The sequence below is a fragment of the Phyllobates terribilis genome, unplaced genomic scaffold, assembly GCF_046119375.1.
Source record: "Phyllobates terribilis strain yellow unplaced genomic scaffold, ASM4611937v1 Scaffold_11__3_contigs__length_659146591, whole genome shotgun sequence".
NCBI classification, from domain to species: Eukaryota; Metazoa; Chordata; class Amphibia; order Anura; family Dendrobatidae; genus Phyllobates; species Phyllobates terribilis.
The window spans coordinates 30,587,400-30,613,401 of NW_027362771.1; the positions used below are offsets into that span (position 1 = coordinate 30,587,400).

At 48.1% G+C, this 26,002-nt stretch overlaps 1 protein-coding gene across 3 annotated transcripts in view; it reads left to right on the forward strand.

Moving 5' to 3' along the window:
• Positions 1-26,002, forward strand: part of RGS14 (regulator of G protein signaling 14) — a 311,115-nt gene that overhangs the window by 252,363 nt on the left and 32,750 nt on the right. The window lies entirely within an intron of this gene.

Sequence of the window (26,002 nt, forward strand, 5' to 3'; positions counted from 1 at the left end):
ATATTTTCTCAGATTTTCCCAAATTACCTATATGAATTGCAGTCATTGTAATTTTCCAGTCAAATAACTATTAGAGTACAATTGAAAGGTTTTTGTACAAACTGCCTATGATAACAGTATATTTTTTAAAAAATAAAAAGCTCAAACTGCACTCAAAATGCATGTTCCAAATTATTATGCACATCAGAGTTTTCAACCTTTTTGTTTTAATAAAGAACAAAAAAATGGTCATTTTTGAAATTATAAGCATTAGCAGGTTATTACACACTGAAATCAAACAGTTTTCAACTCAAAACTTTATTCTAGGTGATGTTACATTTTCACATAGGACCCCTTGTTCGAAAGGAGCTTCTGAACTCTCTCGTCCATTGAATTTGTCAGGTTTTGGATGGTTTCTGCTTTAATTGTTTTGCATGAGGACAGAATACCCTCCCAGAGCTGTTGCTTAGATGTGAACTGCCTCCCGCCATCATAGACACTCCTTTTGATGATGCTCCAGAGGTTCTCAATGGGGTTGAGGTCAGGGGAGCATGGGTGCCACACCATAAGTTTGTCCCCTTTTATGCCCATAGCAGCCAGAGATGCAGATGTGTTATGTGCAGCATGAGATGGGGCATTATCATGCATGAAATGATCTCGATGGTCCAGATGGATGGAGTGGAGGATAGCTGGTTGATGGACACCCCATGCAAACACGGCTACGGCGCTAACAAGGAGGAGGTGGAGTAATGTTTTGGGCTGGAATCATGGGGAGAGAGATTGTTGGCCATTTTAGGATCCCTGAAGAGGTAAAGATGAACTCCATAATGTATGTTGAGTTTCTCAAACAGCACTTCCTTCCATGGTTCAAGAAGAAGAACCGTGCATTCCGCAGCAAGATCATTTTCATGCATGATAATGCCCCGTCTCATGCTGCACATGAAACCCAATTACAATAAAAGATTTGTAGCCAAAAATCCATGCATTTAAGTAAGAATAAAAATTTCCTCCAAAGGTGTGCAACCCCTTTATGTTTCTTATACTTCAGACTGTATCAATTGATGTCTATATACACTGAGAAATACAGTGGTGTCAAAAAGTGTTTGTCCCCTTCCTAATTTCTTATTCTTTTGCTTGTTTGTCACATTTAAATGTTTCAGACCACAAAACAAATTTAAATATTAGATAAAGATAACACAAAATGCAGTTTTTAAATGAAGGTCTTTATTATTAAGGGAAAAAGAAATCCAAACCTACAGGGCCCTTAAAACATAAATTGACTGTGGTTTATCACATTTTGGGAAGCTGAGTTCAATTTCTCTAGCCACATACATGCCTGATTACTGCCACATCTGTTCTTTATCAAGAAATCACTGAAATAGGGCCTGCCTGAAGTGAAGTGAAGTAGACCAAAAGATCCTCAAAAGCTAGACATCATGCTGCGATCCAAAGAAATTCAGGAACAAAAGAGAAGCAAAGTAATAGAGATCTATCAGTCTGGCAGAAGGTTATAAAGCCATTTCTAATGCTTTGAGACTGCAGAGAACCACAGTGAGAGCCATTATCAACAAATGGCGAAAACATGAAACAGTGGTAAACCTTCCCAGGAGTGGCCGGCCAAAATTACCCCAAGAGCGCAGTGATGACTCATCCAAGAGGTCACAAAATACCCCACAACAACATCAAAAGAATTGCAGGCCTCACTTGCCTCAGTTAAGGTCATTGTTCATGACTCCACCATAAGAAAGAGACTGGGCAAAAATGGCATGCATAGCAGAGTTCCAAGACGAAAACCACTGCTGAGCAAAAAGAATATAAAGGGTAATCTCAGTTTTGCCAGAAAACATCTTGATGATCGCCAAGACTTTTGGAAGCATACTCTGTGGACTGATGAGACAAAAGTTGGACTTTTTGGAAGGTGTATTATTATTATTTAATATTACAGCGCCATTTATTCCATGGCGCTTTACATGTGAAGAGGGGTATACATAATAGAAAACAAGTACAATAATCTTAAACAATACAAGTCACTGACTGGTACAGGAGGAAAGAGGACCCTGCTCACGAGGGCTCACAATCTACAGGAATGGGTGAGGATACCGTAGGTGAGGGCAGAGCAGCGGTATGGTGGAGCGGTGGTTACTGTAGGTTGTGTGCTTGTCAGAAAAGGTAGGTCTTCAGATTCCTTTTAGAAGGTTTTCATGGTAGGTGAGAGTCTGATATGTTGGGGTAGACGGTTCCAGAGTAGGTGGGATGCATGGGAAAAATCTTGCATGCGATTATGGGAAGAGGAGATAAGAAGAATGTAGAAAAGGAGATCTTGTGAGAATCGGAGGTTGCGTGTAGGTAAGTACCAGGAGACTAGGTCACAGATGTATAGAGGAGACAGGTTGTGGATGGCTTTGCATGCCAAAGTTAGGGCTTTGAACGGGAGTCTCTGGGTAATGGGGAGCCAGTGAAGTAATTGATAGAGGGGAGAGGACGGGGAATAGCGGGGGAACAGATGAATTAGTCGGGCAGCAGAGTTTAGGATAAATTGGAGAGGTGCGAGAGTGTTAGAGGGGAGGCCACAGAGCAGGAAGTTGCAGTAGTCGAGGCGGGAGATGATTAGGGCATGGACTAGGGTTTTTGCAGATTCTTGAGTAAGGAATGTATGGGTCCGGAATTATTTTTGAGCTGAAGTCGGCAGGAAGTGGAAAGGGCTTTGATATGTAGTTTGAAGGAGAGATCAGAGTCCAGGGTTACCCAGAGGCAGTGGATTGGGGAGAGTGAGCAGCCATTTACTTTAATTGATAGGTCCGTTGGGGGGGTTGAGTGAGATGGGGGAAAAGATGATGAATTCTGTTTTGTCCATGTTAAGTTTTAGGAATCTAGAAGAGAGGAAGGATGAAATAGCGGACATAGTGTATGTCCCATTACATCTGGTGTAGAAGTAACACAGCATTTCAGAAAATGAATATACCAACAGTAAAATATGGTGGTGGCAGTGTGATGGTCTGGGGTTCTTTTGCTTCTTCAGGACCTGGAAGACTTGCTGTGGTAAATGGAACCATGAATTCTGCTTTCTACCAAAAAATCCTGAAGGAGAATGTTCGTCCATCTGTTTGTGACCTCAAGCTGAAGCACACTAGGGTTGAGCATCAGGACAATGATCCAAAACACACCAGCAAGTCCACCTCTGAATGGCTTAAGAAAAACAAAATTACGATTTTGGAGTGGCCTAGTCAAAGTCCTAAACTTAATCCGACTGAGATGCTGTATCATGACCTTAAAAAGGCGGTTCATTATTATTATTATTTATTTATATAGCGCCATTGAATCCATGGTGCTGTACATAAGAAGGGGTTACAGGCTATGTGCCCACATAGCTTTCTTGTAGCATTTTTACGGCCACGAAAATGCCGCGAAAACTCTTGTAAAACCATCTGCCATGCAAAGCAATGTGAATTCAGATGTGCTGTGCACATGATGTGCTAATTAGCGCGCCGAATTCGCATTGCGTTGCAAAATGCAGCATGACCATTTCTACCACGATTACACCGCAAATTCGCGGCCATTGAGGGACATTGAAACGCAACAAACCCGCAGGTATATGTGGATTTGCTGCGTTTCAATTTAAATTCAATGGCCACGAATTTTCAGCGTAATCGCAGTGCGTATGGTACCCAGGATGAAGAGGAGACTACAACTCCTCTTCATCCCGGCTACCACGGGGTGAAAAAAAAAATAAAAAAGTTAAAAATAAAAAAAATCCTGTATACTCACCTCTCCGGTCTCCTCCCGGCCGCGTCCTCTCTCCTTGGCGTCCCGTGGTGTACTTGCAGGACCTGCAGTGACGTCATTTAATCAGCTGATGGTCACAAGATCGCTGCCGTCAGCAGTCAGGTGATGGTCGCGTGACCATCAGATGACAAAATGACGTCACCGCAGGTCCTGCAAGTACACCACGGGACTCCCAGGTGGGAGGACGTGGCTGGGAGAAGACCGGAGAGGTGAGTATACAGGTTTTTTTTTATTTTTAACTTTTTAATTCTTTTTTTTTTTAACTATAGATGCAGCATTTAAAGCACCTAAGTTGGTCACACAATATAAATCCATGCCAGTTGCATGGTCAAGCACTTTTCCAAGTGATGCTCAAAATCGCTTGGAAAAGTGCTTGAAAAAACGCATGTAAAAACGCTGAAAAAAACGCTTGACCCTGGAAGAAAAAACGCATGTAAATCTGCATGCGTTTTTTTCTGCCAGAGAGGCAAAAACGCTCTGCATCAAATCTGCATCGTGGGCACTAACCCACATACCAAATACAGATATCACTTACAGTAAACAAATTAACAATGAGGCTATGTGCCCACGATGCAGAAATGAAGCAGAAAATTTCTGCAGCATTTCTGCATCTCCCTGGCAGAAAAAAACGCATGCAGATTGTGCATGCGTTTTTCCTGCAGAATACATGCGGATCCACATGCGGGTTCACATGCGTTTCCGCATGCAGATTGACAAGCACTTTCCAGGCGATAGCATCACTTGGAAAGTGCTTGACAACTAGGTCACACTGTATAAATCCATGCAGCTGGCATAGATTTATACAGTGTGAACCGTAAAAATTAAAACAAATAAAGCTATACTTACCTCCGAGGCCCCGGCGTGGCTGCAGCGCTGCTTCCTGGCTGGTTCCCGGCTGCCGGCATATCGCGAGACAGAGCGGTGAAGGGCCTGCGGTCACATGACTGTGACGTCACCGAAGGTCCTTCAGCGCTGCTGGCATTCAGAGAGAAGACGCCGGACAGGTGAGTATAAACTTTATTTGTTATTTTATTCTTTTTTTACAGGTACAATGGTACCCAGGTCTGGATGAGAGTCTCCTCTCCTCCAGAACTGGGTACCATCCGCACATAGAGACGCATAGAAGCCGCTTGTAAAAATGTACAGTCGCGGTTTCTGTGCGTCTCAATGCAAGTCAATGGCGGGAGTTCCGCTGCACTTCCGCAAAATTAAATGACATGCTGCAGATTTTTGTACGCAGCATAAACGCTGCGGAAAAATCTGCAGCATGTGCATAGAACATGCGGAATCACCTTGGGGACCATGGGGTGCGGATTACCTAGCGTTTTACAAGCGTTTCCGCTGCGGAAATTCCGCAGCATAAACGCTTGAAAAACGCTACGTGGGCACACAGCCTGATAGTCTGGTACAGAGTGAAGAGGACCCTGCCCTTGCGGGTTTACATTCTTCAGGAATGGGGAAGGAGACAGTAGGTTGGGGGGTTGTGGTAGCTCCGGTGTTGTTGAGGTGGCAGCAGGCAAGGTCATGGCAGGCTGTAAGCTTGTTTGAAGAGATGGGCTTTCAGGTTCTGTCTGAAGGATCCAAATGTGGAGGCTAATCGGACGTGCTGAGGCACAGAATTCCATAGGATGGGGGATATTTAGGAGAAAGAAGGCGATTGGGTGCGATTGGGTGAGGAACAAATAAATGTGGAGGAGAGAAGAAGTTCTTAGGAGGACCGGAGATTACGTAAGGGAATATATCGGGAGATTAGTTCAGAGATGTACAGAGGAGAGAGGCTATGGATGGCTGTGTAGGTCAGGGTTAGTAGTTTGAACTGGATAAGCTGGGCAATTGGGAGCCAGTGAAGAGATTTGCAAAGGAGGGTAGCAGAGGAATAGCGAGGCGAGAGATGAACTAGTCGCGCAGCAGAGTTAAGGATGGACTGGAGGGGTGCGATAGTGTTAGCAGGTAGGCCTCAGAGGAGGATGTTGCAGTAGTCGAGGCAGAAGATGATGAGGGCATGCACAAGCAGTTTAGTAGATTGAGGGTTGAGGAGAGCACGGATTCTGGAAATATTTTGAGCTGGAGGCGACAGGAAGTGGCGAGAGCTTGGATATGGTGTTTGAAGGACAGGGCAGAGTCAAGGGTTACTCCGAGGCAGCGGATTGCCGGTACAGGGGAAAGTGTTATTTCATTTATTGTGATAGAAAGATCAGGTGTGGAAGATACGCGAGATGGGGGAAAGATGATGAGTTCAGTTTTGTCCACATTGAGCTTGAGGAAGCGGGAGGAGAAGGAGGATATGGCTGCTAGACATGCTGGGATTCTGGACAGCAGAGAGGTGACATCTGGACCAGAGAAGTAGATCTGGGTGTCATCAGCGTACAGATGATTCTGGAAGGCATGGGATTTTATGAGCTGTCCCAGGCCAAGGGTATATATTGAGAAGAGTAGGGGTAGGACAGAGCCTTGAGGGACTCCAACAGAGAGGGGGCCGGGTGAAGAGGTAGTGTGGGAGTGGGAGACGCTAAAAGTGCGGTTGGAAAGGTATGAGGAGATCTAAGATAGGGCAAGGTTTTTGATGCCAAATGAAGAAAGGATCTGTAGTAGGAGGCAGTGGTCAACTGTGTCGAAAGCAGAGCACAGGTCAAGAAGAAGGAGTACAGAGAATTTTCTGTTAGCTTTAGCTGTAAGTAAGTCATTGGTGATTTTGGTAAGGGCAGTTTCAGTGGAATGGTGGGGGCAGAAGCCAGATTGTTGGTTTTCAAAGAGAGAGTTAGATGAGAAGTGAGAGGAAAGTTCGGTGTGAACGTGTTGCTCGAGGAGTTTGGAGGCAAATGGGAGCAGCGATATGGGGCGGTAGCTGGACAAGGCGGTTGGATCGAGGGATGGCTTTTTGAAGATGGGCGTGATTGTAGCATGTTTGAAGGCACGGGGGAAGGTACCAGAAGTTAGTGATAGGTTGAAGAGATGTTGGAAAGGGAGGTTATGGGGGAAGGGCAATGGTCTAGAGAACAAAGGGGTTGTGGTGGTTGGACAATAAAGACTTGCCTTGTTTGGTCAATCTTGTTTTTGAAGTGTGTGGCAAACTCCTCAGCAGAGATGACGGAGGTCGAAGGGGGCAGTGGAGGGCAGAGGAGAGAGTTAAAAGTGCTGAATGAAGTAGGCCTGTTTAGCAGAGGTGAGGGCTGATTTGATTGCGAGTGTTGCTTGTTTGAATGCAGTGAAGTCGTCTTGGGAATGTGTTTTCTTCCAATGCCGCTCCACAACCCTGGACGCGTGTCAAAGCTGTTTAGTGAGGTTGTTGTGTCAGGGTTGCCTATTAACTCATTGTGCTCTGCCATGCATAAGTGGGGCAACCGAGTCAATAGCTGATGCGAGAGTAGCATTGTAGAAAGCAGTGGCACTGTCTGTGTCGTGAGTGAAGAGTCTAGTGTGTGTCCGTCTGTGTGGGTGGCTGAGGAGGACCACTGAATAAATCCAAAGAATGAAGTAACCAACAGGAGTTTGGATGCTGCTGACTGTCGAGTGTCACTGGGGATGTTGAAAGCGCCCATGATGATTGTGGGAATGTCAGCAGAGAGAAAGTAAAGGAGCCTCGTGGAGAATTGGTCAATAAAGGTAGTGACCAGGCCTGGAGGTCGGTATATGACAGCCACTTGGAGGTGGTAGGGAGAGTAGATGCGGACAGAGTGGACTTCAAAAGAAGGGTGAATAAGGAAGGGTAGAGGAGGGATAGGGCTAAAGGTGCAGTTGGTAGAAAGGAGAAGACCCACTCCTCCACCATGTCTGTTACCAGGACGAGGAGTGTGAGTGAAGTGGAGGCCACCGTAACACAGCACGGCAGGGAAGGCAGTGTCGTAGGGCGTCAGCCATTTCTTTGTGATGCCCATCAAGGAGAGATTGCAAGAGGTAAAGAGGTCGTGGACAAAGTGGAGCTTGTTGCATACAGAGCGGGCGTTCCAGAGTGCTCCAGAGAGAGGGAGCAGAGGGGTGGGCGTCAGGGGCACGGGTTTTATGTAGGAGAGGTTGCGGTAGCTTGCAGTTGGTTGGAAGCGATAGGAGGGGAAATTGGTGTAGGGTGTAAGCTGTGGGGGTCCAGGATTGGGAGATATGTCGCCAGCAGTGAGGAGAAGCAGAGAGGGAGAGCAGGTGGGAGAATGAGAGTGTCCGGCTTGTTTTATGTTCTGGTAGGATAGTTCTGAGGTTTTGGAGCAGGTCTGCAGATGAGGTCACGTGGGGAGATGAGATGATGATTTGGTTAGAGGGTGCTGGGGTTTGGGGATAGCGAAGGAGAGTGAGGATTAGTGGAGCAAAAACACTAAGGTCATACATAAACATAATGAATGTTAGGTGTGAATGAAAGTGAGAAACTAAGTACAATTAGTAAATAGTTACTCTTACCTTCTGGCCCATTTCTGGCATATTTCTATTAGACCCTTAAGATCGACCCTTAAGAGCCAGACCCACGGTCTTAGCCAGACCTGGCTTGCTAGATTTATGGAGCTCTTAACAGCACATGACGTGGGTCAGGTTTGTGCAGGAGGGAAGGAGCCGCAGGAAGACTGCTCACAAAAGCACGGTTGGAAGGGGGGGAGTAGTTAGGAGACAGAGGCTAAATGTTTTCAGGAAATAGACGGATTGGGACGGAGTGTGTATTGGGATCAAAAGATTGAGGTGATAAGCTTGCAGATGGGATCAAACATACCCAGGATAGATTGAATGAAATTAGCAGGGATCAGTGGATACAGCAGGGATTGGATGCAGGAACACACCTGGCTTGCTAGAATCATGCTCGGAAACCCTCCAATGTGACTGAATTTCAACAATTTTGGTGGCCAAAATTCTTCCAGAGCGTTGTAAAAGACTCATTGTCAGTTATCACAAATGCTTGATTCCAGTTGTGGCTGCTAAGGGTGGCGCCACCAGTTATTAACTTTAGGGGGCAATCACTTTTTCACACAGGCCCCTGTAGGTTTGAGTTTATTTTTCCATTAATAAGACCTTCATTTAAAAACTGCATTTTGAGTTTTCTTGCGCTATCTAATATTTACATTTATTTTGTGATCTGAAACATTTAAGTGTCACAAACATGCAAAAGAATAAGAAATCATGAAGTGGGCAAACACCTTTTCACACCACTGTATATGGCAGCATACTATTGCATCTGTCTATGTATCTTCTGTGTCTGCTCGTGGATCTTATATATTTTAATGGGAACCTGTCACGTCAGATAATGCTATTAACCTGCACATATGAGGTTAATTTGCAGAACAATAGCGTTAAGAAGGTGCCAGGCTGCCCTAGTGAAAGTGTGGCACCTGTGAGAAAATTAACTTTATTCCTCCCTGGAGCCACTGGCTTTCAGTCAAACAGGCATTCAAGTGGAGCTACAGTCACCACTCACTAGTCAGTACATATTGAGTGGCAGCTGTAAACATGCCCCGGCACTTTGACTGACAGTTTGTGTTTTTGTTACCATTTGCTGAGATTTGCTGTGCTTCACAGTGCTGTAAGTGGTGACTGTATCCTGTATGGTGTGGACTGTGTCTGCGCCAAAACGCCCTGTATGACTGAAAGTTGGTGGCTCCCAGGAGCAATAAAGTTTATTCTTCTGGGTGCCGCACTTTCACTATGGCAGCTGGGCACCTTCATATTGCTATCAATCTGCAGATTTACCGTATACTTGCAGATTAACAGCGTTATCAGAACCTGACGCGTAAATAAATGCTATTAACCTGAACATATTGGGTTAATCTGCTGGTTAATAGCATTCTGAATCTGCCCATCGCCCGCACTTAGACCCCCGCTGCCGGGAGGAAACATTCTTTATTTACTGCCCCCACCGGCAGTGTTCGAGTTTCAGTCACAGGGGTGATGCCGGCAGAGGTTAAGTCACCACTCTGCATATAGAGTGTGGCGGCTGTCACCGCACCCCTGGCACTGACTGACAGCCGACTCTAATGCTGATCCTGTTGTCAGTCAGTGCAAGGGCGCAGTAATAGCCGCCACCCTCTATACACTGGGCAGTGATGGAACCTTCGCTGGCGCCACCACCGTGAATGAAACCCGAATGCTACTTGGGGGAATAAAGTTCATTTCTAGTGATGAGCGAGCACTAAAATGCTCAGGTTCTCGTTGCTCGGGTCGAGCAAATTGGAATGTTCGAGTGCTCAGTCCAAATAACGAGCCCAATGTAAGTCTATGGGAAATTCGAGCATTTTTTTGGCGGCCCCTCTCCCGGAGGTCTGCAGGGGGCCTAAAAATTGCCAAAATCGATTGGAACAGTGCTCAAATGACATGGGAACAGCATGGGGAAGATCCCTGGAAGCATCTCTGACTCCCAGGTCACTGCTGTGAACAATGTTGTCAGAGTATTACTCCACTTTTACGGGCTCACAATAAAACATATAAAAACGATACAAAAATGAATTTTCCTGGGAAAAATGTTAAGTAACATCATTTCCATGGTAATGACTAGTATATAAGGCAAAATAAATAACCAAAAACAAAAATGCTCCTCTACACCTTGGGTTATGTTGACACATATCATTTTTGATGCGTTTTTGCACTTTTGCATTGCTTTCAACAGTGAAAAAAACATTTACCAGTAAATGTCACTTTAACATTTTACTACCTTATATGGCCATGTGCTGTGAGAGACATAATCAGACACATCCTGTTTCATTTATGATTTTTATAGGGCCATCAAGCGACCCTTACTATTCTTAAAGGGCCAGCAGTCGTCCCTTACTATTGTTAGAGGGCCATCAGCTGGCTATGCTTTGTTGTTCACATTATTAAGGCAACATTTCAAGCACAAGTATTCGCTAAATGTGTGAGTTTAGTGATGTGGCCTGTGGGGCATTGTCTGCATATTTGTGCTTGCGTTCCAAGGACTGGGGTAGGGACAACTGAATGCTGTGCTGGGACAAGGACATAGACGTGGTTGCTGATGGTGGTAGTTGCGAGTGTGCAATGAAAGTTGAGGAACGGGAGGCATCTTCGCATGCGCCATGGACAGGGGTTTGGCATGCACGCACAACAGCGGAACAAGCGGTGGTGTCACCCGCAGACATTGTTTCTGGAACCTGGCGTTTGGCCCACCTAGTCGGGTGCTTTGCTGTCATATGCCTAAGCATGCCTGTGGTGGGCAGGCTGATAGTTCTGCTACCTCTGCTGATGCTGGCCTGGCAGATGGTGCAAATAGTCTTTTTGGGGTTATCTGCAGAGTCTTTAAAAAAGAACTCGGGAAGACCTAACAGTTGTACTGGCAACTTCCGTCGTGTTGGTGTTCCGGCGATCGGTTGCCCGCTTTGTGTCTGTGGCCACCACACTGCTTGTTCCTGCCTGTTGTGGTGCTACGCCTCCCTCCCCCTGTGTGCTGCTGTCCTCATTCTGCATGTCACCTTGCCAGGTTGGGTCAGTGACTTCATCGTCCACCACCTCGTCTTCTACTTCCACACCCTGGTCCTCCTTCTGACTTTCTGGCAATTGTGTCTCATCATCATCCACCTCTTGTGACAGTAATTGCACTTTCCCACTGTTGCCTTCGTGTGACCGTGGCTGCTCAAATATTTGGACATCGCTACATGCGATCTCCTCTCGCCCCACTTGAAGCTGGTCGGGCAAGAGGCCAGAAGAATCTATAAATGGAAAAGTGAATTGCTCTTCAGAGTGTCCAAGTGTGAGATCAGTTGTCTCCGGGCACTCGGAATGGTGGCAGAAAGAAGGATCAGGGTGAGGAATATGCGGTCCAGACTCACGGCTACTGAGACTTGACCATGTGGAAGACATGGTGGTTGTGGCAAAATGACTGGAAGCATTATCTGCAATCCAACAAACAACCTTTTGACAGTGCTCTGGATGCAATAGTGGTGTGCTGCAGTCCCCTAGTAATTGGGACAGGAAGGTCGGGCGACAAGATGTGGGTGTTTGTTGTGGCACAATTTCAGCTTGCCCACGGCCTCTGCCTCTGCATGCACCATCACGTCCACTTCCCTGTCCCTTGCCACGCGCCTTGCCCATTTTAATTGGAGGATAATATTTTGCTTGGTCGCTACAAATGGCTGGATTTGTACCGCAGTTATATGTGATACGTCTGACGGATGCCCACCGTTTTAAATAGCGGGCTTGTAGTTTCCTATTATTCACAGCAACCACGTGTGAATAGCTTCACTGACACACTGCTACATACTGTAAACGGAGGACAATATTTTCCACGATCACTACAAATTTGTGGATTTTTATCGCTGTAATATGGGAACACGTCTAATGATGGAAAAGATTTGGCCATATTCTGCAGTGCTAACAAACAAATGGAGCAGTAAAATGTTGAACATTATTACTTTTTTAGAAAATAATCAGGATTAAGATAAAAAAAGAATTAGACCTGGGTCCTGATATCTTGGGCTATGTCTACGGATATCTGTAACAGCAGAAGCAGACAGAACGTGCAATGGACCCTCTTGTGCTGTATATGACGCGCTGCGGATGGTGGGAAAATGGCAGAAGACGGCGGGAAACGACCCAAGATGGTGTCCGATGGCGGGAAACGGCTCCGGACGGCGGGAAACTTCACCACAGGTAAGTATAAAAGTCTTTTTCAGGCACGCAGTACCCGGGGGTTGCGGGCACGAAATCCTACCGACTATGCCAAAGTTGACGCGCCCCCTGGGCCTGTGCTGTGCAGGGGATACCCGGAGCCGGATCACTGGGGGTTGTAGTCCTCCGTGGCTGTGACCCGGTCCGTGCCCAGGGCGGTCAAACCAGTGGCAGTCTGAGTGTGATAACAAATGTCCGACTATGCCACCCGTGGATTGCGGTCAGTGGGGACCGCCGCTGCGCTGCAGACCGCTGAGGCTGATGTTGTATGCGCAGCCAAGTATGGGATAACTCCCCACAGGAGAAGTATTGCCTCAGGGCAGCTAGTGTGGATGATGGGAGTGATGGTGTGAGCGTCCCAGTACTGATGGTGCTGGTGCGGCGATGAAACACAGAGACGTGTTGTGCAGTTCAGGGTCTTTACTGATGGAATAACGCAGACCCTCCCCGGAGTACTGGTTAGCAGTAGGGGCCTGGTCAGTCTGTAAGCAAGTAGGATCTCCCCTGGCCAGGTGGAGTTGTAGGCCTCCCCGACTATCTGCACTCTTTCCTGGCTACCTTGCTCTATGCGGGTAGAAGTAGCCCACGTCCCTGAGTATACCGTGTGGTGCTCACCCGTATGGCCGGTGACTTGGGGCCTTTCGTTAGCCTACGCTTCACGATGGCGGTGCTGGTCCCTTGCTTGTGACTGTGCCTCCGGGCTTCTATGGCCAGAGGACATGGAATCCCCTGCCGGTTGGATTCTGCTGCTGGACCTGGATGTCCCCACAGCCTCGGACTCCGTGTCCGGGTTTAGTGTCTTCAGCCAAGGCGAGCTTTCTAGCTTCCAGCCTCTGGCACTCGCTCCTGCTCCTACAGAGCTCCTAGTTCTTGCTTTCCCTGTGTCTGCTGTCCTCCAGACCAGACTGCGTCTCTGTCTGGGACTCTCTCCTCTAATCTCGCCCCAGACCCAGTTTTTAAGGGCAGATTCCTCCCCTCCCAGGTCTGGGCGGGCAGTGTTGCATGCTTAGGGCTCCTGACCAGAGAAACCTCCCACTTGCTCTCAGACATAATATTTCTATTACTGTGGCAACCAGACGCCTGGGGTGCCATATTCACCCCTAGTAAATTTTAGTACTCCGGGACTAAACATATTTTTAAAGAAACATAAATACAAGGGTATAAACGATAATACAATAACATATTTACAAGAAGCTTTAGTTCTTTAAAGGTCACGGCGTGTCCGCAACCGGGTGTCCATATCACCCAAGGTGAAGTTTGTGAAACAAGAGGGTGTCCATGTCACCCAAGGTGAAGCTTTAAGCGAAGTAGGGGACCTGTCCAAAGCAAACCCCTTGCGTTGGCCTTGGGCGTGGCTGCAAGGCTGAAGCTAGCTACTTTGGACCGCAAGGAGGCCACGCCAGACAGGTTTTCTCTTCCGCGGCCGTCTTCGCAAGAGGCACAATGTGCAACTATCTACAAGATTGTTCCGGTTATCCAGTGTCCATAACCTGTTAGTCCAAATAAATCTGCAGGGTAACTGAGAAACATAATTAATAACAGGCAACAAGCATAAACTATAAACAGTTAAACAGATAAATTCACAGTGCATTAGTTTAGATTTTCCAGCGAGCGGGCATTTGACCTCTAGTGACTCTAGTGGACCTACGGAGCTCACTAACTGGTCCTGCACTACAGGGTGTAGGACGTGTTATGGGCAAGCTGTGCAGCTGTCTGCGCACTCTTTGGCTCGCTAGGGGCACGGCAGGCTCACTACTAGCAGAGGGTTGATTCTCCTGGGCTGCTGGTGTGGACTCTTCTGCCTCCTGGGCCGGCTGCTCTTCCAGCTCTACCTGGTCTTCTGTAGGCACTTGAGGGGCTGGCTGGAGAAAGGTGAGGACGGGCACCACGATAGCGTTGTTTACTTGTGTCCAGGACCGGGGAAAGTCTCCGAGTACGGTGCTGATCATTTCCTCCTTTTCCTCTACAGGTTGAGGGTCTTCCTGATCTTCATCCGTGCTTTGCAACTTCTCGGGGCACTTTTTCAGGTGGTCTCTGGAGACAGTGGTTGTGGTCTCTCCTCCATCCTTGCTGATGACGTACACCTTTGGATTATTGTGGCTTGAGGGCAGTACGGTGTACGGGTCCTTTTCCCACTGGTCGTCCAACTTATGGAGCCGCCTTTTTCTTTTCAAGACCTGCTCTCCAGGTACCAGGGGAACAGCGGGAGCATGTTGGTTATAAGTCCTCTCCTGCCTTTCTCTTGATTGACAGAGACTTCGCTCGACGCTCTCCTGTACTTTCCGGTACTGCTGCTGCCGTTCTGTATCCCAGTCTGCCTCTGGCGAGGTGTCCTCGGGTATCAGGACTCCCATATCCAGGTCAACAGGCAGCTTACCAGGTCTTGCTCGCATCAGGTAGGCCGGGGTACAGTTGGTGGAACCTACCGGGATTTGGTTATACAGGTCCACCAGATCGGGCAGTTTCTCAGGCCACACACTGCGTTCTTCCAGGGGCAATGTTTTTAGCAGATCTATCACCACCTGGTTCATCTTCTCGCAGAGTCCATTGGTTTGGGGGTGATAGGGCGTTGTTCTTATCTTCTTGCAGCCATACAGGTTGCTGAACTCCTGGAAGACCTCCGCTTCGAAGGCTGGTCCTTGGTCCGTCAGCACTTGGTCCGGGTACCCGTGTGGGCGGCAGAAGTGCAGCTGGAAGGCTCTGGCTGCTGTCTGAGCCGTCAGGTCTTTGACAGGGACCACCACCAGGAACCGGGAATAGTGATCCACGATGTTTAGGGCGTAGACATACCCGCTTCTGCTTGGAGCCAGTTTAACATGGCCCAGAGCGACCAGTTCCAGCGGCTGCCTGGTGATGATGGGCTGCAGGGGAGTCCTCTGGCTGGCACGGTCCCTTCTTCTTAGATTGCACGGGCCACAGTCTCTACACCACCTCTCAATGGCTCCTCTCATGCCTATCCAGTAGAACCGTTCACGCAGCAGGAACTCCAGCTTCTTCCATCTGAAGTGCCCTGCCCCATTGTGGTAGGCCTCCAGCACCATAGCTGCGTCCCGTCTCGGTACCACAGCCTGCCAGATCAGTTCATGTGTCCGGGAATTGACCATTCTGTGGCACAACTTCTCCTTGTAGAGAAACAGTCTGCTCTTCTCCGTCCACAGTTGCTTGGTCTCTTCCGGAGCGTCTGGGTCCAGGCGGGCGTCAGCCTGGGTCAGCATCTCCTTCACCAGCCGGACTGCGGGGTCACTGTCTTGCGTCTCCGCCCAGTTGTAGTCGGGTAAGGGGTTGAATGTAGCGGATCGCTGACCCCTCACACGGTGGGAATACTGGGTAATTCCATGATGGTGAAACGCTGGGAGTTCGATCTCTTCCAATTCATCTGGATCCTCCCCTTCGTCCGGTAGGTTTGGCATCCTGGACAGGGCGTCCGCGTTGGTATTGGAGCGCCCTGCCCGGTATTTGATTGTGAACTCAAAATTGGACAGGCGGGCCATCCATCTCTGCTCCAGGGCACCCAGTCTTGCAGTGTCCAGGTGTGTCAACGGGTTGTTGTCCGTGTACACGGTGAACCTGGAAGAGGCAAGGTAATGCTTGAAACGTTCGGTTACTGCCCACACCACTGCCAGGAACTCTAGCTTGAACGAGCTGTAATTCTCAGGGTTTCTTTCCGTGGGTCGCAGTTTTCGGCTGGCGTAAGCAATTACCCGTTCTCTCCCCTGCTGGATCTGGGACAGTACGGCTCCTAGCCCGATGTTGCTTGCGTCCGTGTGGAGGATAAAGGGCTGGCTGTAATCAGGGTACGCCAGGATTTCATCCCCCGTGAGGGCCATCTTCAACTGGCGGAAGGACTCCTCTTCCAGCTTTTCCCATTTGAAGGGTGGCTTCTGGTTTTTGGCCTTCCTGGACTGGCCTATCAGGAGGTCCTGCATAGGAGCTGCCTTCTTGGTAAAACCGGGAATGAATCTTCGGTAGTAGCCTACCAACCCGAGGAACTGCTGCACTTGCTTTATGCTGGATGGTCTTGGCCAGTCCTTAATCACGGTGATCTTGTCAGGGTCGGGGGCTACTCCGTCAGCACTCACCACGTGTCCCAGGTACTGTACCTTTGGCTTCAGTAGATGACACTTTGAGGGTTTTACCTTTAGGCCATAGTTTGCCAGGGCTTCAAACACTTCTGCCAGGTGTTCCAGATGGTCCTCATAGGTCTTGGAATAGACGATGACATTGTCCAGGTATAATAGGACCGTCTCGAAGTTCCGGTGTCCCAGACAGCATTCCATCAACCGTTGGAAGGTTCCTGGTGCGTTGCAGAGTCCGAACGGCATACAGTTAAATTCGCTGAGTCCCATCGGGGTGGTGAATGCGGTCTTCTCCCGGTCCGCCTCTGCTACAGGAACCTGCCAGTACCCGCTAGTGAGATCCAAAGTAGAGAAGAAGTTAGCAGATTTTAATGCAGCTAAGGACTCTTCTATCCTTGGTAACGGGTACGCATCTTTGTGTGTGATACGGTTAACCTTCCTGTAGTCTACACACATCCTCATGGTGTTGTCTTTCTTTTTCACTAAGACTAGTGGAGCTGCCCAGGGGCTACAGCTGTCCCTAATTACCCCAGCCTCCTTCATGTCTTTTAGCATCCCCTTGGCGTGTTGATAGTGTGCAGGGGGTACGGGTCGGTATCTCTCCTTTATGGGAGGATGGTCTCCCGTGGGGATGTGATGTTCTACCCCCTTTACTCGCCCGAAGTCCAGCGGGTGTTTACTAAACACTCTCTCGTACTCTTGAACCACCCGATAGACTCCCTGTTTTTGGTGTGAGGGAGTGGAGTCAGTACCCAAATGCAGTTGCTGACACCAGTCCTCCATTGGTTTCTTAGAGCCGTTACCTTCCTCTGGTTGAGATGGAGGCAAGGGTTCCACAGCCTGTACAGAGTTCTGGTTGATGGTGAACAATTTGGCTAGCGTAGCATACCGGGGCAGGTATACTTCTCTCTCCCCGATATTGATGATGCGGACAGGCACCCTCTCATGGCGTACATCGACCACCCCCCGTGCTGTCAAAATGGTGGGCCTACTGTCTGAGTAGACGGGTTCTACCATTGCTTGGTAGTCTCTACCTCTCAGACCAATAGCTGCCCAACACCAAATCATCATCTCACTTTTTGGGGGCATGGCGATAGGGAATGGGTCACACATTCTCACGCTACCTATCTCACCACCAGATAGTTCCACTTGTTGCCGCTTCATCAGTGCCCGGATCTCTTTTTGGAGCACACGCTGCTGGCTGGAACTGGCGTTCTTGGCAACCTGCTGCAAAATAAGAATCACCTCAGCAAGACAGTTTTCAATTACGTTAGTACCTAGGGTTATTTTTGGGTGACTCTCGCGACGGTCAATGTCCACAATGATCAGTCCTTGTGCCGGCAGTTCAACTTTACCGACCTTGATGGTCACTTCTTTAAATCCTATCTGGGCACGGGCTGACCATTGCTGGCTATAATGCTCAGGTCGTCATCTGGGTAGCGGGTTATGTCCGAGTCATTCCAGTACCCCTTAAAGAGCACGTACGGGATGGTGGTGACCTGTGACCCGGTGTCCAGTAGGGCACTCATAGGAATGCCGTCCAGTACCACAGGCAAGACCGTACGTCCCCCTACGTACTTGTCACGCCAGTTCGATGGGCCTGATGATCTTATGCCTGGTGGTTGGCCCTCTACCCCAGGTTGTGCCCATTTAAATGACAGTACCTTGCCATATGTCCGGGTTGATTGCAGCGGCGGCAGATGGGTCGTCCGTCCTCGTTGTATCTGTCGCTGGGTCTTCCTCTGGCCGGTGGGGTCCTCCTCAGTCGGCGCCACGGGATGTCCTCTGGTCCGGATGCCAGCTGGATCTTTCCTGGAGAAGAGACCTGTAAAGACTGCACAGTTCTGGTTAGCGCGGCAACGCTCTTAGTCAGCTCTTGGACCTGATGGTGCAGGTCTGTAGCCGGGTCATTGTTCAAAGCCTGCGCATAAGCTCCCACAGGCCCTGCAGACAAGGGCGCCGCGTCCTGGTGATAAGTGATAGCAGGGCGCCTGTGGGTCACAGCGCCACCTGGTGCCGGTTCTCGGAGCACCCGGATGGCTCTGTCCTTGAACTGTGCAAAGTCCAGGTCAGGGTCCTGTAAGGCCATTGCCCGCAACTGGGTTCGGTGGGCATTGCACAGTAGACCCTCAATAAATTGTTCGGTCAACAGCTTGTCTTCATTTCCCACGCTGTCAGGGTCTGCCTGCTTAATGGCTCTCAGGGCCTCTTGTAGGTTTAGAGCATAGTCTCTTATACTTTCATGTGCCCGCTGTTTGCACCCGTAAAATCTGAGCTTTATTTCGGCTGAGGTTCGGGTATCAAATGTGTCTTTCAGCCGGGCTAGTATTTCTCTGACAGTCCTCTTCTTCCCAGGTGACCAGGACTTTACCTCCCTTTGGGCTGCCCCGATTAACTGGGCCACCAGGATGCTTACTTTTTGCTCTTCCGTGAGGGGGTATACCTGGAAGAGGCTATCCAGTTTTTCCCTAAAGTCACTCAGGGTATGTGACTCGCCTGAGTACTGGGGTAGCCAGGTCGCTCCCGGGATATAGGGCATGGTGAATGGCATGACCGCTGCAGCGGTTGCGCTGGCGGCCGGTGTGGCGGTGGAGCTCCCCTCGGTATCCGGCATCCTTCTACCCCCCTAGTGGACCATGGCCTACCTTGCGATGCTCTTCTTCCGTAGGCCGCGGCTCCGCAGTCAATCGTCGGGGTAGAGGACCTGGCGTCGCGCTCCGATGACGTCAGCGTCGCTCTTCCTCCCTTCCAGGACCTTGCGCAGCGTCAGTGCGTGGGGCGGAGCTTCGGATCTCGCGCGCTTTCGGCGTCAACGCCCCTCTTCTTCCCGTGCGGCGTCCCGAAGATGGCGTCCGAAGGCGGGAAGCAGCTGCCGATGGCGGGAAGATGGCAGAAGACGGCGGGAAATGACCCAAGATGGTGTCCGATGGCGGGAAACGGCTCCGGATGGCGGGAAACTTCACCACAGGTAAGTATAAAAGTCTTTTTTCAGGCACGCAGTACCTGGTGGTTGCGGGCACGAAATCCTGCCGACTACGCCAAAGTTGACGCGCCCCCTGTGCCTGTGCTGTGCAGGGGATACCCGGAGCCGGATCGCTGGGGGTTGTAGTCCTCCGTGGCTGTGACCCGGTCCGTGCCCAGGGCGGTCAAACCAGTGGCAGTCAGAGTGTGATAACAAATGTCCGACTACGCCACCCGTGGATTGCGGTCAGTGGGGACCACTGAGGCTGATGTTGTATGCGCAGCCAAGTATGGGATAACTCCCCACGGGAGAAGTATTGCCTCAGGGCAGCTAGTGTGGATGATGGGAGTGATGGTGTGAGCGTCCCAGTACTGATGGTGCTGGTGCGGCGATGAAACACAGAGACGTGTTGTGCAGTTCAGGGTCTTTACTGATGGAATAACGCAGACCCTCCCGGGAGTACTGGTTAGCAGTAGGGGCCTGGTCAGTCTGTAAGCAAGTAGGATCTTCCCTGGCCATGTGGAGTTGTAGGCCTCCCCGACTATCTGCACTCTTTCCTGGCTACCTTGCTCTATGCGGGTAGAAGTAGCCCACGTCCCTGAGTATACCGTGTGGTGCTCACCCGTATGGCCGGTGACTTGGGGCCTTTCGTTAGTCTCCGCTTCACGATGGCGGTGCTGGCCCCTTGCTTGTGACCGTGCCTCCGGGCTTCTATGGCCAGAGGACATGGAATCCCCTGCCGGTTGGATTCTGCTGCTGGACCTGGATGTCCCCACAGCCTCGGACTCCGTGTCCGGGTTTAGTGTCTTCAGCCAAGGCGAGCTTTCTAGCTTCCAGCCTCTGGCACTCGCTCCTGCTCCTACAGAGCTCCTAGTTCTTGCTTTCCCTGTGTCTGCTGTCCTCCAGACCAGACTGCGTCTCTGTCTGGGACTCTCTCCTCTAATCCCTCAGGAGAGAGTCCCAGACAGAGACGCAGACATAATATTTCTATTACTGTGGCAACCAGACCCCTGGGGTGCCACATATACAATGCCACAAACCCTGCCTGCCTAACTCTTGCTATTACCACTGAATATATGCAGCTGGATTAGTCCTCAGAAGGACTGTTAGTTCAGATGGATATATATACTTCTGGAGTACCTATATCTAACTATTACACCGCCAATTCTGTCCCTCACACAGCAACACCTCTCCATACTCTGCCTCAATGAAGGTTAGATTTTGATGAGCCTAGCGTCACCAGGTCTTATATAGACCTGATGACGCTATGTGGCCAGCCAATCACTGTAATGCCACAACCAACCTGGCTACAGTATTACAGTGCGTGGCAAGCAATCTCTGCATGTTCATTGGGTCTCTAAAGAGCGCCAAACATGCAGGTCGGGGACCCGAGCTTCCCGGAAATACTCGCCAAGCATCTCGAGCAGTGAGGTGCTTGGGCGAGTACCAATCAGTAGCGAGCACACTCGCTCATCACTATTCATTTTCTCTTGGCAGTGGGGCTCTAAGTGCTGGCACCGGGCAAGTTCAGAACGCTAGTAACCTGAAGATTAACCCCATATTTGTAGTTAATAGTGTGTTTTTTTCACGTGACATGTTCCCTTTAAGCTTTAAGCTGTTCTCTCCAGAACATTATTTCATTGCTGATTTGAAATTTCATAAGTGTTAATTAATTTAATAAGAATAAAGTAATATTTCCCTTTAGTACAAAGTGTTTGAGTCAATAATGACAAAAAGACAAGAAAACTATCTGTGCTTTATTAGCTATTACAGTTATGTAATTTCCCCTTTTGTTGTCAGATACTTAAGAAAAGTCATTATGGTGCACAAGCATATTACACAATAGGAAATGTTGCCAGCCACATGTCACACAAATTGTTGGAGTCGGAAATTAGTCAGGGTTTCATTATCTTGTCAGATCAGTTATGTTCTGATGAAGGTCATTCAGTGTCTTAGCATCACTCTGTACTAATATCCTGATAAATCATTCCTCCTCACTAAATGTGCTGTGACTGAGGTAATGTGGCAATTTTAGTAATCCAAAACATACCGTATTTTGACCTAGGATATACTGTACATCCAAATTGTAAAGAAAGACTCTAGAAAAAAGGCCTTATTATTATGGCCTCTGTAAGACAAGTTGTGCGTGACTGTCATTGCGCCATCCTCTGAGACCATGGTAAAAGAAACTAAATAATCTTGGGAAAATGTTCATAAATCTATTTCCGTAGGAAACTAAAAAACTTTTGTATGCAGTTTTCAATGCTAATGGAGTCAATAAGAAAAATTACAATCAGTAAAAAGTTTGTCATGTAAAATAATACTATTAGCCTGCAGATGTTGGGTTAATCTGCAGCTTAGTAGTGTTCTTACACTGTGTGGCCACTACACTGAGAGCCCAGCTGCTAGGAAGAAATTAACTTTTTTCCTCCCGGCAGCGTTCTCAATGTGGGCTATGGACAGGTTCAGAAGACTATTAACCAGTAGATTAACCCCATCCCATTTCTGCAAGTTGATAACTTTTTTTGACATGACGATGAAGAAGGAATATACGGCACTACTGGTGAATGTATAATGTGCCCATGTAGGGTTCCAACCCGTAAGTCAATAGTAACAGAATAACTTGGCACTCTAATTTGAATAAAAGTGACGTAGGTTTATTGACAATCCATATAGTATAACGTTTTGGTCTTTTTCAGGCCTTCATCAGAACTGATTGCTGCATAGAAAGGGAGTAGGAGAACTGTCAGATGGCAGCGCTGTATAAGTTGAGCGTTTTTGGATGGCCATACCATAGTGTCCGAAACTTATACATTTGAAGGAACGTTATACAATATGGATTGCCAATAAATCTATGTCACTTTTATTCAAATTAGAGTGCCAAGCTATTCTGTCACAATTTTTTCGTCATGACCGGTTCCCTTTAAATTTCAGTGAATATCACATTATTTCATAAGTTACATAACTGGCGATTTAGTCACTCTCCAAAACGTCAATATAGTCTGCCATGCTCCTATAGTATGTGCACAGTTGTTAATGGGTAGTTGGGGATGATAGGTGTCAGACAAAAAAATTATACAGCTGAAAATTTTCTTATGTCTATGAACACTAAAGTCTACATCTTCACACATAATCTTCGATTGATCAGTACAAGACCCATGCTGAATGATATATGAGCCAGTGAAGACAGCAGGACAGTTGATACACACAGACCTCACATACAACCTATATTACAGGGAGAGACACTCCCACAACTGAAAAATGTGAAACTTGGATCAGGCTTCAAACAACGTATCATGAGGTCTGAAAATGAACAGTAATGAAAATTGTAGATGGAAAGTTCTTTCAATTGTAGTCCAATAAACGGATTCAGTGCTGATCTCAGGTAGGCAAGGAGCTGGATGGACAAGAATGATAAATATGAATTACATTTATTACACTGCAGAGAAATTTTGACTAAACAAGTAGTAGTTATACCGATGTGATGGGGCCCACAGTTTGGGAATTGGTTTCGCAACCCAAGCAAGTCTTTTAAGATCATTATTTTATATTAATAGGGATGAGCGAGTATACTCGTTACTATTCGATACTCGCCGAATAGTACGGTACTCGGGCTGCTCCTTACTCCCCGAGTTTCCTTGTGATTACTCGCTAGGAGTAACGAGTACAATGTAAGTCAATGGGAAATGCGAGTAAGCCGAGTAATTGTCTGCTGGAGCCTATAAAGCGGTCTGGGGGCTGAGGAAAAGGCTGAAATGGGTGCATGATTGTTTAAAAGCCGGCGGTAAAAAGCCTCCGCCTTTTAAACAATCACTCAACCCCATACTTGCTTCCCCGCAGCCTCCCATCCCGATCCTCCGCTCCTCCCGCCGCCTCCCATCTCGATCCTAACTTAGGACCGGGCGGGGAGCGAAGCACCAGGGAGCGGGGAGCGCAGCACCAGTGAGCGGGGAGCGAAGGACCCGGGCGGGGAAGCCGGCAGTGAAAAGACTTCACCACCGGCTTTCCCGTTCGGTGCTATGCTCCCCGCTCCCTGATGTACGCTCCCCGCTCCCTGGTGCTTCGCTCCCCACTCGGTCCTAACTTAGGATTGGGATGGGAGGCGGCGGGGGAGCTGGGAGCGTACATCAGGGAGCGGGGAGCGCAGCACCGAACGGGAAAGCCGGCGGTGAAGTCTTTTCACTGCCGGCTTTCCCGCCGGTTATTTCAAATGAACAGCTGAGGTATCAGCTGATGCTGATCAGTTGTTCATTTGAAGTAGCCGCGGTGCCCTCAGAGGGTTCATGTGAGTTCATGCTTGACTGCATGAACTCACATCAACTTTCCCACGGCCGCACAGGTCAGCTACATCTCTGGTAGAGAATCTCTACCAGAGATGTAGCTGAGCTAAAGAAGAAGACTCCATTGGACTATGTCAGACGGAAGATAATTTTTTTAATAAAGATGGAGCCTCTAATTTTTTTTTTGTTTTATTTCTAATAAAAAATATATTTCTCTGTGTCGTGTTTTTTTTAATATTTCACTTAGAAATTCATGGCGGTCATGTCTAATATTGGCGTGACCCCATGAATTTCAGGCTTAGGGCCAGCTGATAATACAAAGCTGGCCCTAACCCCTTTATTACCCAGTGAGCCACCGCACCAGGGCCCTGGCTGAGTTGGGTACAGCGCCAGAAGATGGCGCTTCTATGAACGTGCCATTTTCTGGGGTGGCTGCGGACTGCAATTCGCAGCGGGGGGGGGGGCCAGAAAGCTTGGGCCTCCCTGCGCTGTGGATTCCAGCCCCCAGCTGCTTAGTTGTACGTGGCTGAACACAAAAATAGGGCGAAGCCCCACGTCAATTTTTTGTAATTATTTCATGAAATAATTAAAAAAAGGGCTTCCCTGTATTTTTATTTCCAGCCAGGTACAAATAGGCATCTGGGGGTTGGGGGCAGCCCGTTCCTGCCTGCTGTACCTGGCTGAACACAAAAATATGGCGAAGGCCATGTCAAATTTTTGGTGAAAAATTCATTAAAAAATAAAAAAAAAACACATTTAGGGACTGCATCTTTATTAACCGCTCCACTTGAGGGGTTAATAAAGATGCAGTCCCTAAATTATTATTATTTTTTTTATTTTTTAATTAATTTTTCCCAAAAATGTTGACGTGGGCTTCGCCGTATTTTTGTATGCCAGCCAGGTACAGCATCCAGGAACGGGCTGGACTTCATTGTATTTACTACTCTTGAGCTAGCTTGGTGCTCTGTTACCATTCTCTGTTAGTTGTGCTAGGTCTTCGGACCTCTATGTTCTTTGTTGTGTGTTTGTCTTTGACTGCTACAATTTCTGCTAGGAGGTGTCCAACTTTATCCCAGTCCCTAGTTCTTGTAGGGATCCCTCCCTTGCATCTATAGGTCTTCGTACAGACTAGCCGAGGACTTTAGCGGGTCTGATCGCAGGATCAGGTTCCCCGTTACATCGTAGGGATCCAGTTTAGTTCTATTGTAGGGACAGATCTCCTGTCTTTCCTTAGTGCTTGTAGCAGATCATAACAGTAAGTCCAGCCCAAAAAATTTCTCTATGGAAAGACCTCCAGTTTTCATCATGGTTTCGGTTCAAGATTTGGCTCAACGCTTGCAGGGACTCTCTCTGGAGGTGGCCAAACTCCAACAACACGTGAGTAGCTGTTCTGGAGCACATTTGGTAGAGCCAAAGGTACGACTGCCTGATCTATTTTTTGGTGAACAACAAGATTTTTTTTCTTTTAAAAATGCTTGTTTATTGTATTTTCGTTTAAGACCCGGATCCTCTGGTGATGAATCACAGTGCATAGGGTTCATAATGTCACTTTTGCGCAAGGATCCTCAGGGATGGGCTTTTTCTCTCCAACCTAGTTATCCGTGCTTTAGATCAGTGGATAGTTTTTTTTCTGCTTTGGGTTTGTTGTACGATGATCCTGATCGTGTCTCATCTGCTGAGTCTGAATTGATACGTTTGAGGCAGGGATCAGGTAATGTGGAAAAGTATTATTCTCACTTCCGTCGGTGGTCTGCCCAGGTGAGGTGGAACGATTCAGCTTTGAAAAGTTTGTTTCTTGCGGGGCTAGGTGAAAGGGTTAAAGATTTGCTGATTGCTTATCCCACACCTGGAAACTTGCAGGAGGCTATGCAATTAGCTATATGGGTGGACAGGAGACTGTGTGCAAGGGTTAATGAGAGCAAATCTTCTGCTATGTCAGCTCCGAGTCTTGAGAGGGTCTGTGCTGACAAAGGAGAGCCGATGGAGATTGGGGCGCTGACACCCCGCTCTCAGGAAAAAGACCGCAGGCTTTCTGAAGGTTTGTGCTTCTATTGCGGAAATTCTGGTCATTTTATTAAGAACTGTGTGCTTCGTACGAACAAAGAAAAAAAAATAGTCAGTTATGCACGTATAGCCTGTTTAAATACAAAGGGAGTATTCCTATCTGCTACTACCGCTGCTCAGTAAGAATTACGTACGTGAGGTTTTACAGTTATTAATGGACAATTCGCTTTTTGCTAAGCTAGAGAAATGTGAGTTCGCTGTACAGAGAATTAGTTTTTTGGGCTACATTATCTCCAGTGAAGGTTTTGAGATGGACCCGGTTAAAGTTCAAG